Here is a 7,031-nt window from a genome sequence, read left to right as displayed (position 1 = left end):
CTTCAAAATCAATATTACAAATTTGCGATTCGATTTTAAACCAAAAAAAGAGAGGGAATGAATGTCGATTCTCCCTTGTTTAATTCTGGGTTCTGCACGTGGCGATGAGAGCCTCCCTCGAATGCTCGCGTCGCAGTTTGCCTTCTCGTGACGGATCCCGAACGTCTTGATCACTGGACACGATGTCATCTCCTCACGATTTGACCCTGTGCTGAGAACTTGCCTGGTTGGCAAGTTTTGAAATAACCTTGACGAGTTGATCAACTCTGAACGAGTTTAGCAAGAACTTGCAGCAGCAAGTTTTTGAACTCGTCCGAGTTGAATAACTCTGCATACGAGTTTTAGAAGAACTTGCTCAGAGCAAGTTTTGAACGTCCTGATCGAGTTGATTAACTCTGAACGAGTTTGAAACTCTTGAAAATGCAGTGATTTGAACGAAAGTTAAAACGGTTATAAGCCAAGGAAAGAAGCTCCTGTGCTGGTCTCCCAAAACTCCTTGTTGCTTGCCAGAACGCCTGGGCAAGATGCGCGATCAAGGATCCCCAAAAAGTCTTTAGCCCCCTCCTCCAAAAAAAAAGAGGATCCGAACTCAGTTGAGTTTTGAGGTATTTATAGGGGGGTTAAGGGTTAACCGCCCCTTATAATATCTCCTTAATGAGGGTTTAATGGGGTCTAAGCGAGCTCCCTAAATCTCTCCATCGATCCTAGCGTTAGTATCCCCTTAAATTCTCCTGGGGAGAAAACGGTTCTGTCGAACGCTTCAAAATCGCTGCTTGAACGCCAGTTAAAACGCTTGAAAACAGCGTCTGGCTCGAATCTGTGCGTTTCTGGACCTGCAAACGCCACTAGTTCGAGGTTGAAAAACGCCACAGCTGGCGGCTGAAAACGCCACAGCCGGAGCTGAAAAACGCACAGCTGGGCTGAAAAACGCACAGTTGAGCTGAAAACGCCACAGCTTGAGGCTGAAAACGCCACAGCTGGCCTGGTATAACGCCCCACAGTTGGACCTGTTCAGCGCTAAAAACGCCAGCTTGACGGCCATGAAACGCCACATTTGAGCCGTAAACGCCACAGTTGGCCTGTAACCACAGTTGGCTCGTAACGCACAGTTGAGCCAAACGGCAACAGTTTGCTGGTAAACGCCCACAGTTGGCCTGTCAACGCCCACAGTTGCAGCCCATAAACGCACGCAGTTGGCCTGTAAACGCCACAGTGGGCCCTGTTTCAGCGCTAAAAAAACGCACAGTTGAGCCATATAAACGCACAGTGTTGCCTGTTTCTAAAAGGCTGAAACGCACAGTTTGCTGCCTGTTTATAAAGATTAATCACTCCTGCGTTTCTAGATTTGAAACGCCCAGAGTGCAGCCCTGTTTAAATGCCTGAAAAACGCACATTGTCTGTTTTAGCGCATAACTCTGCTTTTGATGTTGAAATCGCCATGAGGTTGATGCATGTTGCGCTTTGAGCTGCTAATGCAGCAGGCGAACCTTAGGCGGCTTTCGCGGGCTTTCAGGCTAAGTCCAATGTTCTTGATGAAGTTTCCAGTCTTGCAGACGCGTACCTCAGACATAAGTTGCCTGCCGAAGAACAGGTCATAAGCTTCAAACCGTAAGTCGAATTTAAAGACGACATTATATATGAAAATCGGGCTATTCTCGACGATGACGGGCGCCAGTCCGATCACCAAGCGAAGGCTTTGGTTCGCTTCCCTCCGTCCTTTGCCAAATTCCTTTATTGTTTGGAAGATATTGCATTTTAATATGAAGAGACCGTCAAATTTGCTTAGTACTCTTTTTGCTAAGAGCTTTGCACCAGATTCTCTCTCTTGTAATCTTCGTCATTGGCTCTCTTGAAAATTATGCAGAGTCGTCAGGTTGTAACTTCCGAGTGTTGATTGTTAATCTGTTCGAATTGGGGCCTTCATTGTTGTTGTGAACCTGCGTCGTCCAAGATTGCCTACCTTCTACGTAAAGTTCCTCAAATCTGTAAGCATTCTGGAAGTCGTCAGATTATAAACTCCCTCCATCATCGGCCGTGTTTGATGAGGGATTAGACTATCATTGTGACTTTTTAGACAGCCTACAGAACTCCCCTCCAAAGTTTCGACTCCCTTGTTCCAATCTAGAAGTGCTCGGTTGACTGGCGACGAAATTTTCGCGCAATACTTTGCCGATGCTCAACTCTGATTCTTGGAGCTGTTGCATTCCTTGTCACAAAGGATGTTGCTTCTCCTGCACTCGCTTCAAAGCAGCATTGTTGACACGGATCCTATCAGGACCTGTGCTGTAAGGTATTGCTGCCATACAGTTCCGCTTCTGGAATGTGGGGGTCCGATCGCCTGCATTTTGAACTTGAGATGCTGCGGTTGCACCGTTGCATCGTTGATTTGGAACACAGTGTGCTGACCTCGCGTTTGTGCTGTTGTTTTGTCGCGGCGTCAACATTTTGACTTAAACATGGAAGTGGCCTTTCGTGTCATTTTTTGACTAAGCTTGGCCGCACTCGTTTTTAAGCTCGACTCACATCTTATTAAAGCTGATGGGCTGCAAATTGTGCGTAGAGATTTTGGCAAAACCCTCGTCAGCCTATCAACGGATTTGAAACTTTAACGATTACCGTTTTGAGTTCGGTGTCCTAGCTGTTGATTTACTTACAGGTCCGTTCCACATGTAACTTTGCTGCTAAGATGAATGAACTCTTCTTAGTCTGCGATGCTATCGATTTGAATACATAGACTTTGTCTATTTGACGGAAAACATGACTAACCGAACGTCGTTGTTAGTAGCACTTATCTCTTATTAGGATCGAGATAAAGTCCCCCTATGCGTGCTGAGGCAGTGGATTTTGATTCCTTTTCACGCCGTAAAAGATCAACCGTGCAACCGCGGTTAGCGAGACGTAACTCACATTTAGGATCAAGATAGTAATCCCGCCATGCGTGTGACGGTATGGATCTTTGAAAGTTTCCTTTTCACGTCAAAAGACTAACCCGGCCCAAACGTCGCTGTTAGACATTACTTATCCCGTACGTTTAGGATTCAGGCATAACAATTCTCCCATGCGTTGATGCATGGATGTTGCTTATTAATAACGACCGTCTACGACTATTGAATACGTAGACTTTGCTATTAGTGCGGGAATAGGCCAGCCCCGCAGCATGTGTTAGATGCAGACTTATCTCTAATTAGGGATCGAGATAAAGTCCCCATGCGTGAAGGCCATGGATTTTTGTGTCATTTCTCTCTGTCTAGCTTGAAACACGCAAAAATAACAGTTCTCATTGGGCGGGTGCTGTTTAGAGGTGTTATGTTAACATAACAGTATTTACGGACCTATCGCCTCTATTGAGAAGTTCGATAACTTGATATGGTTCGTCAGAGGTTGTGTCGTTAACCCCTTGCGACAGTTTGTGGATCCATATCCGCTCCATGAAGCAGAGTCGATAACCGCGGATTTTGCAGCAGGTGTTAGTGGTTAACGTGCCAGAAAGCAGTATTGCGTATGAAGCAATTTTGAGAACTCTATCGCTCCAATTGGTAGAAGAGTGGCGATAAGTGATTTTGTCAGAGGCTGTAGTCTTAATCTTTATCGGAGGTATTTGTCTATTTTATTCAACTTGTATCTGTATCTTATCATTGACGGGATTTATATATGGTCTTCATGAGCGGTTGATGGTAAACGTTTCGACAAAGAATTTGGTTGTGCGATCGGGGAGGCTCAGGACTTTGGCCGGACTTATTCATCCTAATTGACGGCCTCTGTCAGAGGTGTAGTGTTAACGTGAACAAGAATTGAGCTATCGAAAAGCTGAATGCATACTCTGGGCGCGCTATGAGATCGGCAGACCGTGTAATTTGTTAACTCCGACTGACTGATTGACAAGATTCGTTACTCTTTAATCCAGTGATTCCAAGCTAATCCAACCCCAGTCGTTGATGCAAACTTAGCAGTGGGGAATAAAAAAGAGGTAACAGCAAGGGCACGATCTACCTAGTGGGGCACTATCCATGATAGTCGGAATTAGAATCCACCCATCACCAGGACCCTTCTCGAGTCTTGCCCCTATCAGAGGAACTCCGAACTGTTAACTTATTTGTGATAGCTTGTTGACCCGCCATCCTACTGAAGAGGACTTAGCTTCAGTGGCCGTAAGTATCTTCCCCTTCTGACCTGAGGAGAGTTGGACTTTGCGTCCGATTGCTTCTGGGCCGAAGCGTTGGTCTCTGGTCCGATTGCTCAGGGTGTATCCCTCGCGCTACTTTGCTTCTTCATGCTGATCCGGCCTAATGATTTTTGAGCCTGCTCGCTTGAGAATTAGTTGTCTTCCAGAAACCCGCATTCTGCAACTCCTATTCGCGGCTAGGAGTCGGTTTGCAAGTCCCGTGTCGATCAGGTCCTACTCAAGGTAGATGTGTCATACCCCTGACGAACACCGGAGAGCCATGCGATCGCGATCTTTTGACATAGGCCTTGACCGACTCCTCTTCTTCTGCTTAAGTAGCAAGAAGGGTATGGATGGCGGACTTTCGTATCTCTTCAAAGAATCTTGACAAGGGAAGAGTCTCTCTAGATCCGCCCACATTTGGATACGCCCGCAGGCAGTTTCCTGACCATTCAATAGCAATCCCATGCCAGCTGTGCCATGAACAATCGAGCCAGTATGCCATCGTTCTGATAGTTATATTTCCAGTCTGTGACTTGGAATGATAAATATGTTTGGTTTCGTGTGATCCCCTGCCGTCAAAAGGTTTGCTGTAGCGATCGGGACTCGAACTTTGGAGGATAGGCGCTGCACCATTCCCGCAGGGATAGTGCTTGATCAACTTCCCTCACTCTGGAGCTCGCCTTCTGTTAGCAATTGCTTTAATGGCGGGCTTCCAATTCTTCCATTTTGGTAGACTGGAAGATTTCTGCTCTTCTCAGTCTCTCTTCCTTCATAAGAAGAAGATTCCACGCTGTGGCTTCTTGTGTTCAGAAAGCCGCATCTCATCAACCACTATTCTTCCCTCCCTTGCTTGTAGTGAGGTACGGGGATGAAGACGCTTTCCTTCTCGCGGAACATTCTTGCCTTAAGCGGCCGAATCTCTGTCTCTTGAGATTTGGCCTGTTCTGCGTACGATTTTGAGGCTCAACCCTTCCATGATTCATGATGGCTCTGCCTGACATTGGACGCATGGCTCCGTAGTCAAGTGCTCTATTGAAGTTCCCCGATGATTCTGCCATGTGGACGAAGCTCTCATGCCCCAACGAAAAGAGCTGATGATTGGGACTCCGCAATTCGGCATCTCTGAGCTGCTTCGCATCGGAATTAGTTCCTCTGGCTAAATCTGATAGCTGATTAGGAGGAATGGCCTCCTGTTTCGAGTCCGAGTAGCGTTGTAGTTCCTTCACAACTCGTTATGTACTTTGCTCTGCACGTTTGAGATATGCATCTGTCTCTGACCCGTCCGGCAACTAAGCGCGTTGATCATCTCCCTCTACCAACCATCTTACAAGGACTCTAGTATTATCCTCTAAAGTCCCTCTTCCTTGTGGAGAATGTTCGTCGATTATTGAGCAAAACGACATTCGTCGGTTTCGGTTGAACATCGACAGCAATTCCCGCAAGTCAGGAGACTTGGTCATGAACCATCTCACAGAGCGTTGAGGTAAGATGAACTCCCTGTCCATTAAAGGATAGACTGGCTCCTGGTGAACATGCGGATATTTTGAGAGGAATACAAGTCAAATTTTTCTTTCATTATTTCTTTTACTGCAAATTTCCAACAAACAACACACAATTTTGAGCTTAATATTTTCATACTATATAGTGTGAGTTGTGGGGTGTAATTTAGTGAGTGTGAGCTTCATTGTGTTCTTATTTGTTATCGAGAACAAATCATTTTATTTAATCATTGTTGTGAGTATCACTTGTAATACACTTGTACACCGAGAGAAGTGTGAAGCGTGAGACGGGGTCGAATCCAATAGGAGTGGCATCGGTTGACGAACCTAGGGAGAGGTTGCATCCGAGCACTTGAGGAGGAGGACACGGGCTAGGTTCCTATACTTAGTGTGCAAAGTGTGATTGCATAGTATTGGTTGTGTGAGAGTTTTCGGTAAGCTTGTAAACCGAGTGTGTAGAAGTTCCGGCTTCCAAACCGGATTGTGATAATGGAGATCTCCTCGAGGCGAGGAGCAGGGACGTAGGCCATAGTGACCGAACCTCGTAAACATATCGTTTGTTTGAGTTTTGCTTAGCGTACATTTTATTTGTGCTTATTCATATCATTTTTGCTCATATCTATCTTATATCTTTCTTGCAAGAACAAATTAATCAATATAATTTTAATTAGAATTTAATCGGAATTAGATTAGCATAAGACCCTAATCATCCCCCTCTAGGGTCTAACACATGATTCATGTTAAGTCTAATTCAACTTATTTTTAGACTTAAAATAAATTGAATTAAACATAACATGATTTAAATTAGACTTAAAATGAATTAAATTAGACTTAAATTTTTTTAAATTAGACTTAAAATAATTTAAACTGGACTTAACATGAACTAAACTGGACTTAGCACTAAATTAGATTAAAATTAGACTTAAAAGGAATTAAATTAGATTTATTCAGTTCATGTTAAGTCTAATTTAATTCCTTTTAAGTCTAAATTTATGTTAAGTCCAAAATAAGTTGAATTAGACATAACATAATTTAAATTAGACGTAAAAAAATTAAATTAGACTTAATATGAATTAAATTAGACTTAACATGAAATTAGACTTAAAAAAAATTGAATTAGACTCAACATGAATTAAATTAGACTTGAAACAAGTTGAATTAGACATAACATGATTTAAATTAGACTTAAAAGGAATTAAATTAAACTTAATATGAATTATATTAGACTTAACATGAAATTAGACTCAAAACAAGTTGAATTAGACTTAACATTAGACTTAAAACAAGTGAATTAGACTTAACATGAATTAAATTAAACTTAAAATGATTTAAATTAGACTTAACAAGATTTAAATTAGACTTAAAAC

Source organism: Asparagus officinalis, chromosome 7 (genome assembly GCF_001876935.1).
Source record: "Asparagus officinalis chromosome 7, Aspof.V1, whole genome shotgun sequence".
NCBI lineage: Eukaryota > Viridiplantae > Streptophyta > Magnoliopsida > Asparagales > Asparagaceae > Asparagus > Asparagus officinalis.
The sequence above is the reverse complement of the archived record's forward strand: the minus strand, read 5'-3'. Positions refer to the sequence as shown.